The sequence below is a fragment of the Cynara cardunculus genome (assembly GCF_001531365.2).
Source record: "Cynara cardunculus var. scolymus isolate 2C chromosome LG 14, CcrdV1, whole genome shotgun sequence".
Classification (NCBI taxonomy): domain Eukaryota; kingdom Viridiplantae; phylum Streptophyta; class Magnoliopsida; order Asterales; family Asteraceae; genus Cynara; species Cynara cardunculus.
Genome location: NC_037541.1, coordinates 7592589 through 7601201, shown reverse-complemented (window position 1 = coordinate 7601201; position 8613 = coordinate 7592589).

The following is an 8613-nucleotide window of genomic DNA, read 5'->3' as shown; positions in this document are numbered from 1 at the left end:
ACAATTGTGAAATCTGAGTTTTGATCATATATTTTGTTATCGTATCCATGGGATGCAATGATCTTTGAGTTATCACCTCTATGTGATGTGAGGACTTGGGATTTTTGCTCTTAATTGATGTGATAACAACGTTATTATGATGAGGAGGAAAATTGTTTATAACCAGAAAGGCTTGATTTGGTTGTGCTATCAATTAACAATGTTTTTGGGTTGGTCTGGTTTCTGGATGTTATACTTCAAGTTATTTCAATAAAATAAATGTTTGATGAGGATCCACAGGGGCTTTGGTTGGTCTTCATGTCCAACTAGAAGGCCTCTGGTTGAAATGGAAAATCCAAGTTCTTTTTCAAATGTTCAAACATATCTTGACCCAGAGGCTCTGCATATGCTATACAGAGGCTCTGTATTTTGGAAATTGAATTGTGTCTGAGCTCTGTATCTAAGATATATGTTCGAACTGTGTTTATAAGCGGTGTTCGAGCTCTGTATCCAGGCTCTTAGTCCCAAGTATAATTTTATAACTAAAACCTTTTGAGACTTAACCATTTTCAATTTTGTTTATATATTGGCATTTAGAGCTCAGGCCATAATTCAACTAGAAGAGGCTATGGAGGGCCTCTGGTTGGCTTGGCCTCTAGGCAGATTATTTCTACTTATTTGTTAAGTCCTTGAGAAAATATTTCAACCTTGGTAGAGGACCAAAGAGGCTCTAGTTAACTTCATGTTTAACCAGAGAGCCTTTGAATATCTTTAAAATTTATTTGCTTTCAAGTATAACTCATTTTCTTATTTTCCATAAGCTCTAGTTAGACAGACTAGAGGCTCTGGTCATCCAGATGACCACTGGTTGGTCATGCATCTTTAGTTGGTCTTAAAAGTTTGAGACCAGAAGCTCTGCTTGGTAAGACCAGAGGCTCTGGTCGTCCAAAGGGGCTCTGGTTGGCTTGCTTCAGGATTCGGTTTACTTTTAATCGATGGCAGAAACACTAGTTGATCATGTTTTTATGTTAATATTGCTTTGAGTTGGCCCATACTTCAAGTTAGCTTTTAGTAGCCTTGTTTTAGATTGGCTTTGCTTTGGTTGGTGGACCAGAGGAGCTCTGGTCCTTAAGGTCCAGAGGAGATCTGGGTGATCCTGCACCAAGTGATGCGAAGAATTTGAAAATCTCGCACAAAGTGATGCGAGGAGCTGAGTGGTCATGCTCCATGTGCGGCGAGGAAGATTTATAAATCCATATTTGAATGCGATATTTGAGTTATGTTTTATCAAAAGGTTATATATTTGTATAATTACAAATACGATTTTATAAATGTTTTGGTGATATTCACCTTGTAATTGCATAAAAAGGGATTTTCACTAGACCTCAAAATCTAACCCTCATTTTGTATTTCAAAAATGTGCATTGCAGGTCAAACATTATCAAGGGATAAGGAAAAGGGGAAAATGTGAATTTTCCTTTTGTGCTTACATGGTTTATGAAGAAGATCATGTTATCTGTTGGTTTTGGAATACTTGTTATATATCCAAGCTATGAACAAGAATGTTATGGAAAAATTTGGTTGTTATTTTGTAATATAGCTTCTTGTACTTGTTGGGACCGAAGGTGTATTATTGAGTTTTTCATTATATGAAATAAATGGTTTTATGCAAATATGGATCTTGGGGTGTTACAGTGTTGTTCTTGTAAGTTCTTCTCTTTGTAAGATTGTTTAGGTTAGATTATCCTTTCCTTCTTCCGCAACAATCTAAATTGTATCTATGTGTGTTAATTCTTGATACACATCAATAAGAATTAAAAAAAAGTTGAAAAAAGTTTGTGTAATTGTATTCAACCCTCCTTCTACAATTACTTTTTGTTTATTGTCATCCCATTCAGGACCAACAAGTGGTATCAGAGTAGTTAACTTAATCTCATAAGCTAGATCTACAATGGCCTCTTCTTCTACCAACTTCGTTCCTTTTTCTTACCAGAGCTTCCAGAGAAAAGGTAAGGGTCTCATGGCTGAGACTCATGACTAGATTGATGAGCCAACCTCTTCCTCTAGTGATGAGGATATGGTACATCTTTTCCTTATGGCTAAAATACGAGAGATAGGAGACTCTGACAAGGGATCCACCTCTACTGCTGCTGATGTACCTTCTACCTTGAAGAAAGCCAAAGGCCAAACAAAAAAAGGGCTTAGGACACTGACATGTATGGTACTTGGACAATGGATATTCAAGATACATGACTGGAAACAAGTCTCTGTTGATCAACTATGTGTCTGAACCTGGTCCTTTTGTAACTTTTGGAGACAATGCCAGAGGTATTACTAAAGATTATGGTGTACTCTCTAATGTCCCGGTTACCTTCAATCGAGTAGCCTATATGGATGGACTAAAGCACAATCTGCTAAGTATCAGTCAACTGTGTGATATTGGCTTATTGTAAAATTTGAAGAAAACCAGTGTACTATTCTTGAATCTTCTGCCAAGAAGGTACTGACCTAGTATTCGAAATGATAATGTCTATGTGTTCAACATGGAATCACCTAGTACTACTGACGTCAACATTTGTTTCTACTCCAAGGCTACTACTAATCAAAATTGGCTATGTCATAAAAGGTTGCCACATCTCAACTTCAAGACCATGAACAATCTTTCTAGCAAAGATCTGGTTATTAGACTTTCTAAGATGTCATATGTCAAAGATGTGTGCTACTTGTGAAAAAGGCAAGCAAACCAAAGCAAGTTTCAAGTCCAAGATGTGATCTTCTATTTCTGCTCCTTTGAACATGCTTCACATGGATCTCTATGGTCCCATGAGCGTTCAAAGTTTGGGTGGAAAATGATATACTCTTGTTATTGTAGATGAGAAACCAAGATATATTTGGGTCTTATTTCTTTAACACAAGAGTGATGCAGCCGAATAAATTATCAACTTTGTGAAATGGACAAAATTTTTGAATGGTCAACTTGTTAGATCATTTTGAAGTGACAATGACACCGAATTTAAAAATAGTGTTCTTGAAATATTCTTTGATGACAAAGGTATTTCTCAAAATTTCTCAGAAGTTCGGACTCCACAGCAAAATGGAGTTGTTGAAAGGAGAAACCGTACACTATGTGAAGCTGCATGTCCAATGCTAAGTAAAGCAAGTCTTCCGGCCTACTTTGGCTAAAGATGTTAATACTGTTTGTTTTACTCAAAATAGGTCTATAATTGTGAAAAGACGCAATAAAACTGCTTATCAAGTGTTCCATGGTAGAAAGCCAAATATCAGTTTTCATTCATGTGTTTGGAAGTGTATGTTATATTCTCAATGATCGAGACCAATTAGGATAGTTTGATCCTAAATCTGATGAAGGCATCTTTGTTAGATACTCTCTCTTCTCTAAAGCCTATCGGGTGTACAATATGCGTCGTTAGTGCATAGATGAATCTGTCAATGTCAAATTTGATGAATCTGAATCTGTGTCTACAACATCATCATTTCAATGTGATGATCTTAAACTTAGCTAGTGGTTGGAATCTCACTTCTCTGATAATTCAACTCTAATTGGTGGACTTCCACAATCTAATGGAGATGATGTTCCACCAGTCGAGGAAGATGAGAATGAAGATATATCATTCAATACGAAAATACCATCATTCAGTCCTGTACAAGAACCAACCGATCCGGTACCTCTCTCCTATGTGGAATCCCCAACTGGTGTGGATGTTCCTATTTCTTCTACTAGGGACATCGATGACCCAACCCTAGTAGTCGTTTATTTCAATCGTCTGATGAATGTTGATGGTGCCTCTACCTCTCTTCTTCTTCCTCTTCCTCCTGCCACTAAGTGGACTAGAGATCACCCAATGGAGCAAATTATTAGTGATCAGCAAGCAGGTGTCCAAACATGTCGCGGTGCTGATAATATCTGTTTGTTTGTCAACTTTCTATCTATCATCGAGCCTAAAAAGATTGAATAAGCACTTGATGATCCTAGATGGATCATTTACATGCAAGAAGATGTTGTAGTTCGAGCATAACAAAGTTTGGAGACTGGTCTTTCAGAAAGTGGCTCTTTAGAAACAAAATGAATGAGAACGGAACGGTGACTAGAAACAAGTCCCGACTTATTGCCCAAGGATACAGACAAGAGGAAGGTATTGATTATGATGAGACATTTGCTCCGCTAGCAAGGTTGGAAGCTATCTGAATCTTCCTTGCTTATACTACATACAAGAACTTCAGAGTTTTCCAAATGGATGTTAAAAGTGCTTTTCTAAATGGTAAATTTACTGAAGAAGTCTATTTGAAGCAACCTCTAAGCTTTGAGGATCCTAAACATCCAAGGAATGTCTATAAGTTAAACAAGGCCTTGTATGGTCTTAAAAAGACTCCTCATGCATGGTATGACACTCTCTCTATTTTTATTTTGGAAAATGGTTCCTCTCGTGTTAAGATTGACAATACCATCTTTCTTAGGAAACATAAAGGTCATGTTATTCTTGTACAAATTTATGTGGATGCTATTATCTTTGGTGCCACTAAAGAATCTATGTGTAGAAAGTTTTCAAGACTCATGCAAAGTAAATATGAAATGAGTATGATGGCTGAAATTACATTTTTCTTGGGTTTGCAACTCAAGCAATCCGACAAAGGAATCTTTATAAATCGAAGTAAATATGTTAAAGATCTTTTAAAGAAATTTGACTTCTCTAAGTGTTATCCATGAAAACCCCAATGGCACCTCCCTTAAAATTGAATGCAGACCCTAATGGTAAATTAGTGAATGCGACCAATTATAGGGGAATGATCAGTTCTTTACTCTATCTTACTGCTAGCAGACCAGATATCACGTTCTCCTCATTTCTTTGTGCAAGATACCAAGCGTATCCGAAGAAATCTCACTTGACATCTGTTAAATGAATTTTCAAGTACCTGAAGGGTACCCCAATCTGGGTCTTTGGTATTCCAAAGACTCAGGTTTTGATCTAACCAGTTTCTCAGATTCTGATTATACAGGCTGTAAAGTTGATAGAAAGAGTACAACTAGTAGCTGCCAGTTGTTGGGTGGAAAATTAGTCACTGGGACTAGCAAGAAGCAATACTATGTGTCCACTTCAACGGCTGAAATTGAATATGTTGCTGCTGGTAGCTGCTGTGCACAAGTCTTATGGATGAAAAATCAGTTAGCTGACTACGATTAGTTGTTCTCAGAAATTCCTATTTTTTGTGACAATTCAAGTGCCATTGCTATCCCCAACATTCTAGTTCTTCACTCTCGTACAAAGCACATTGATATTCGGTATCCCTTTATTAGAGATCATGTGACGAAAGGTGATGTTGAACTTCATTTTATTCCCATAGATTATCAACTTGATGACTTGTTTACCAAACCTCTTGATGAAGCTAGGTTTAATTTTCTGATTGGTGAGTTTGGAATATTAAATGTTGAAAATTGAAATTTTGAGAATTCACTAGCTACTTTCGTGGTTTGTGTGTCCTCTACAAATTTTAGGTTGTCTCAATAACATTTTTCAAAATAGTTTGTGTCTGACTTTGTGTGAGCATGGTTGCTTTTTACAAATGTTGATTTTTGAAAATGATGAGTTTCTTAAATTCGTTTGATTTTTGAAATAGTCTTTATATTCTCTCTCTAAAAAGATACTGTGTGAGTATAATTCTTTTTTGACAAATATTATATTTTTGCAAAATGATAAGTTTTGAAAATAATGGATTTTGTGTGTTTATTTTAAAAGCAACATGGTCTTACATAGGTTTTCTATGGATTTCGTGTAAGAATTTTTTTCAAAAAAGAAACTATGTATTGCTCTTGCAACTATATACGTTATATTTTTAAAAATATTTTCTTGCAAGTGTGTTTATTTCAAAAAGTTCAATTTTAAAATTGGCTTCTCTTTAACTTCGGACAAACCCCAAATCAATAGTAATACCGACAACACCTCTCTTTAACTTTGGCCAGAGTCCTACTACCTGAAATTTCTCACTAACCAATGTCTCACTAACTGAACTGCTACTTATCTCTTTGATCGGCCTAAGTCCCTCAATGCTGCCCCTGCCGTGTACTCACGCTTCGCTCGTGCTGCCTTGCCCGTGCCGCCTCACCCGTGTCGTCCGCCCTCAACACAAACCGAAACTCTCCTCTCCTCACTTATCTCCTCTCTCTCTCACCAATCTCACTGATTTGGCTCTCACTCATCTTTACCCTCAAGCCTATGTCTCACTGAACTCTTTGTTGAGTCAAAAAATGTTGTATTCAAGTCCTTGTACTTTAAACTATTTTAATATGATTTATAGTGTAGGTTTACAAGCTTTATAGTTTGTTTGTTTCCTTGTAATCTTTAAGTATATATAGGTTGGTTAGTTGTGGTAGTTAGTGTGGGTAACACATATCCTAGCAACTGAGAAATTACGTGAGATCTTTGAGAGCATCAAACACAATGTACTTTGTCTATAATCAATATATATGCCGACATATTGATTTCTACAATCTATGTTCTTGATCTTGATCTAATTGGTGTTATAGACTTGAATCAGGGATCTACAATTGGTATCAGAGCAAACACATTCAATCTTGATTGGTTTTGTATCTAAATTGAAGTTAAATTCTTGAAATTATGATCGAAACTTTCTAGTTTTATGTTCGAACTATGTTTTGATCAATTTGATCAAATTGGGCTACTTTGATTCAAAATTGGTCTAATTTGTTTCATTAAAAGTGTTTTTATGTCGTTTTCGAGCTAATCTGTGCAGGTTATTTCATCTAATTGTGAAGTTTTGATCGACTTCTGGTGATTTCTTGAAGTTACTGTTTGAACACCTCTTCATCGCCCAATGAAGATTCAACGAGCGATGATCTTGAGTCTTATCGCTCATTGAATTTGTTGTTGAAGTGCTTATCTCCCAGTGTATGCTTTTGGATCTTCATCGCCCAAAAGGGTTGGTCAATATAGTGTTCATCGCCCAAGTATTGCACAGATTGAAACTTAATCGCCCAAGTGTCCTAATCGCTTAAGTGTTCTCATCACTCAAGTAACAGACTTCAACGAGCAAGTCTACTTATCGCTCAGTTTGTGAAAATTTTGTCTAAGTGTTGAATTTTCATCGCCCAATGTCTAGGCGATAAGGGCTTTCCTCGGATAAAGACTTTCCCGATAAACCTATATCCCGTCCAACTCTTGAGCGAATAGTAGTTTGTGCTTCATCTCCCATCTTGTTGAGCGATAACCCTTTTCATTGTCCAACGCTTAGCTTATAAACATACTCATCACCTACCCCGTTGGCCGATAACCACTTTCATCGCCTTTTGTATTACTCGATAAACATCCTTCATCGCCCAAAGCTGAGCGAATTCTTTGTGAGCAATAACCCATTGCGAGCGATAACTAGTGTGAGCGATAACCTTTGGTGAGATACTTGTTGGACGATATACAAGTGTGTCGAGAATTTGTTCAAACTTCAAGGATTTTATCTGTTATTTAAAACCAATTCAAAATCATTTGCTGAACAATCAGTTCAAGTATGTTTTTGAAAATGTCTAAGGATATGTTGAACATCGGGTCAAATTCTAAGCCTCTAGTTCTAGCTGTCGGTGAATATCAGCAACGGAAAGTAAGAATGATTCATTTCTTGGACAATAAATATGAAAGGTTAATGAAATCTATTAACAATAGATCATATGAATGTCTTGTGGATCTACCTGATTACACATCACCTGAAGGTATTGTGTTTAAGAGCAGACAACAAAAGAAAGACCCCAAATACTTTTCTGTACCTGAGAAACAAATGGCTAAAGTTGACAAAAAGGAATTGACCTATATGCTGATGGCCATACCAAATGAATTGTTCAATATAATCGATAGTCGTGGGTCAACCAAAGCTCTTGAGGATGCAAAACCCTTATTGCTGATGAAGAAAGCTGGTTTATTGATTCCTCTGATAATGAAGCTACACATTTTACTCAGGTCAATATGTGTCTAATGGCCAGAACTGAAGAAGGAGGCTCGCCATCAAATAATGAATCAGAGGTGTGTAGCTCTTCCAATTTTGACTTAACTAATGAAATTGAAGCTTCTGAAAGACAGGATGAAAGCAGAAAAAGCAGTAACTGAAAGATTTAGAGAAGAAAGTTTCTGCTATCAAGGACCATGTGAAAGTCTGGGAAATGAGAAAGAAGTCCTTAGATTTGAAAAATCTAAAATTTAAAAAGATTTTCTATCACTTAAAACGAAGTTGAACTAAGTAGAATGTGAGAGAGATAACATTCAATTAAAAATTGATATTATTCTTGAAGAAAAAGTGACTTTACATGAGGAAATAAAACACTTGGAGGAGACTCGTTACAAAAGGAATCAATCTGAACAAGCACTGAAAATTTTAATAAACAAACTCAAAAATCCAAGATTTTATTATCCTGAAGTGGGTTTGGGATTTAACGAATCAGAAACTTTGAAGAAGGCCCCAAAATCTTTATACAATTTTAATGAAGGGGGACCGCAAAATTCACAATTCCCTCCGTTCATGAAATTTTTGTCAAGGCGGAATAAGAATCATCGATTATTTCAAATCGTGATGATAAATCAGTTGAAAAATCTTCTAAAAAACCAAATTTTAAATCAA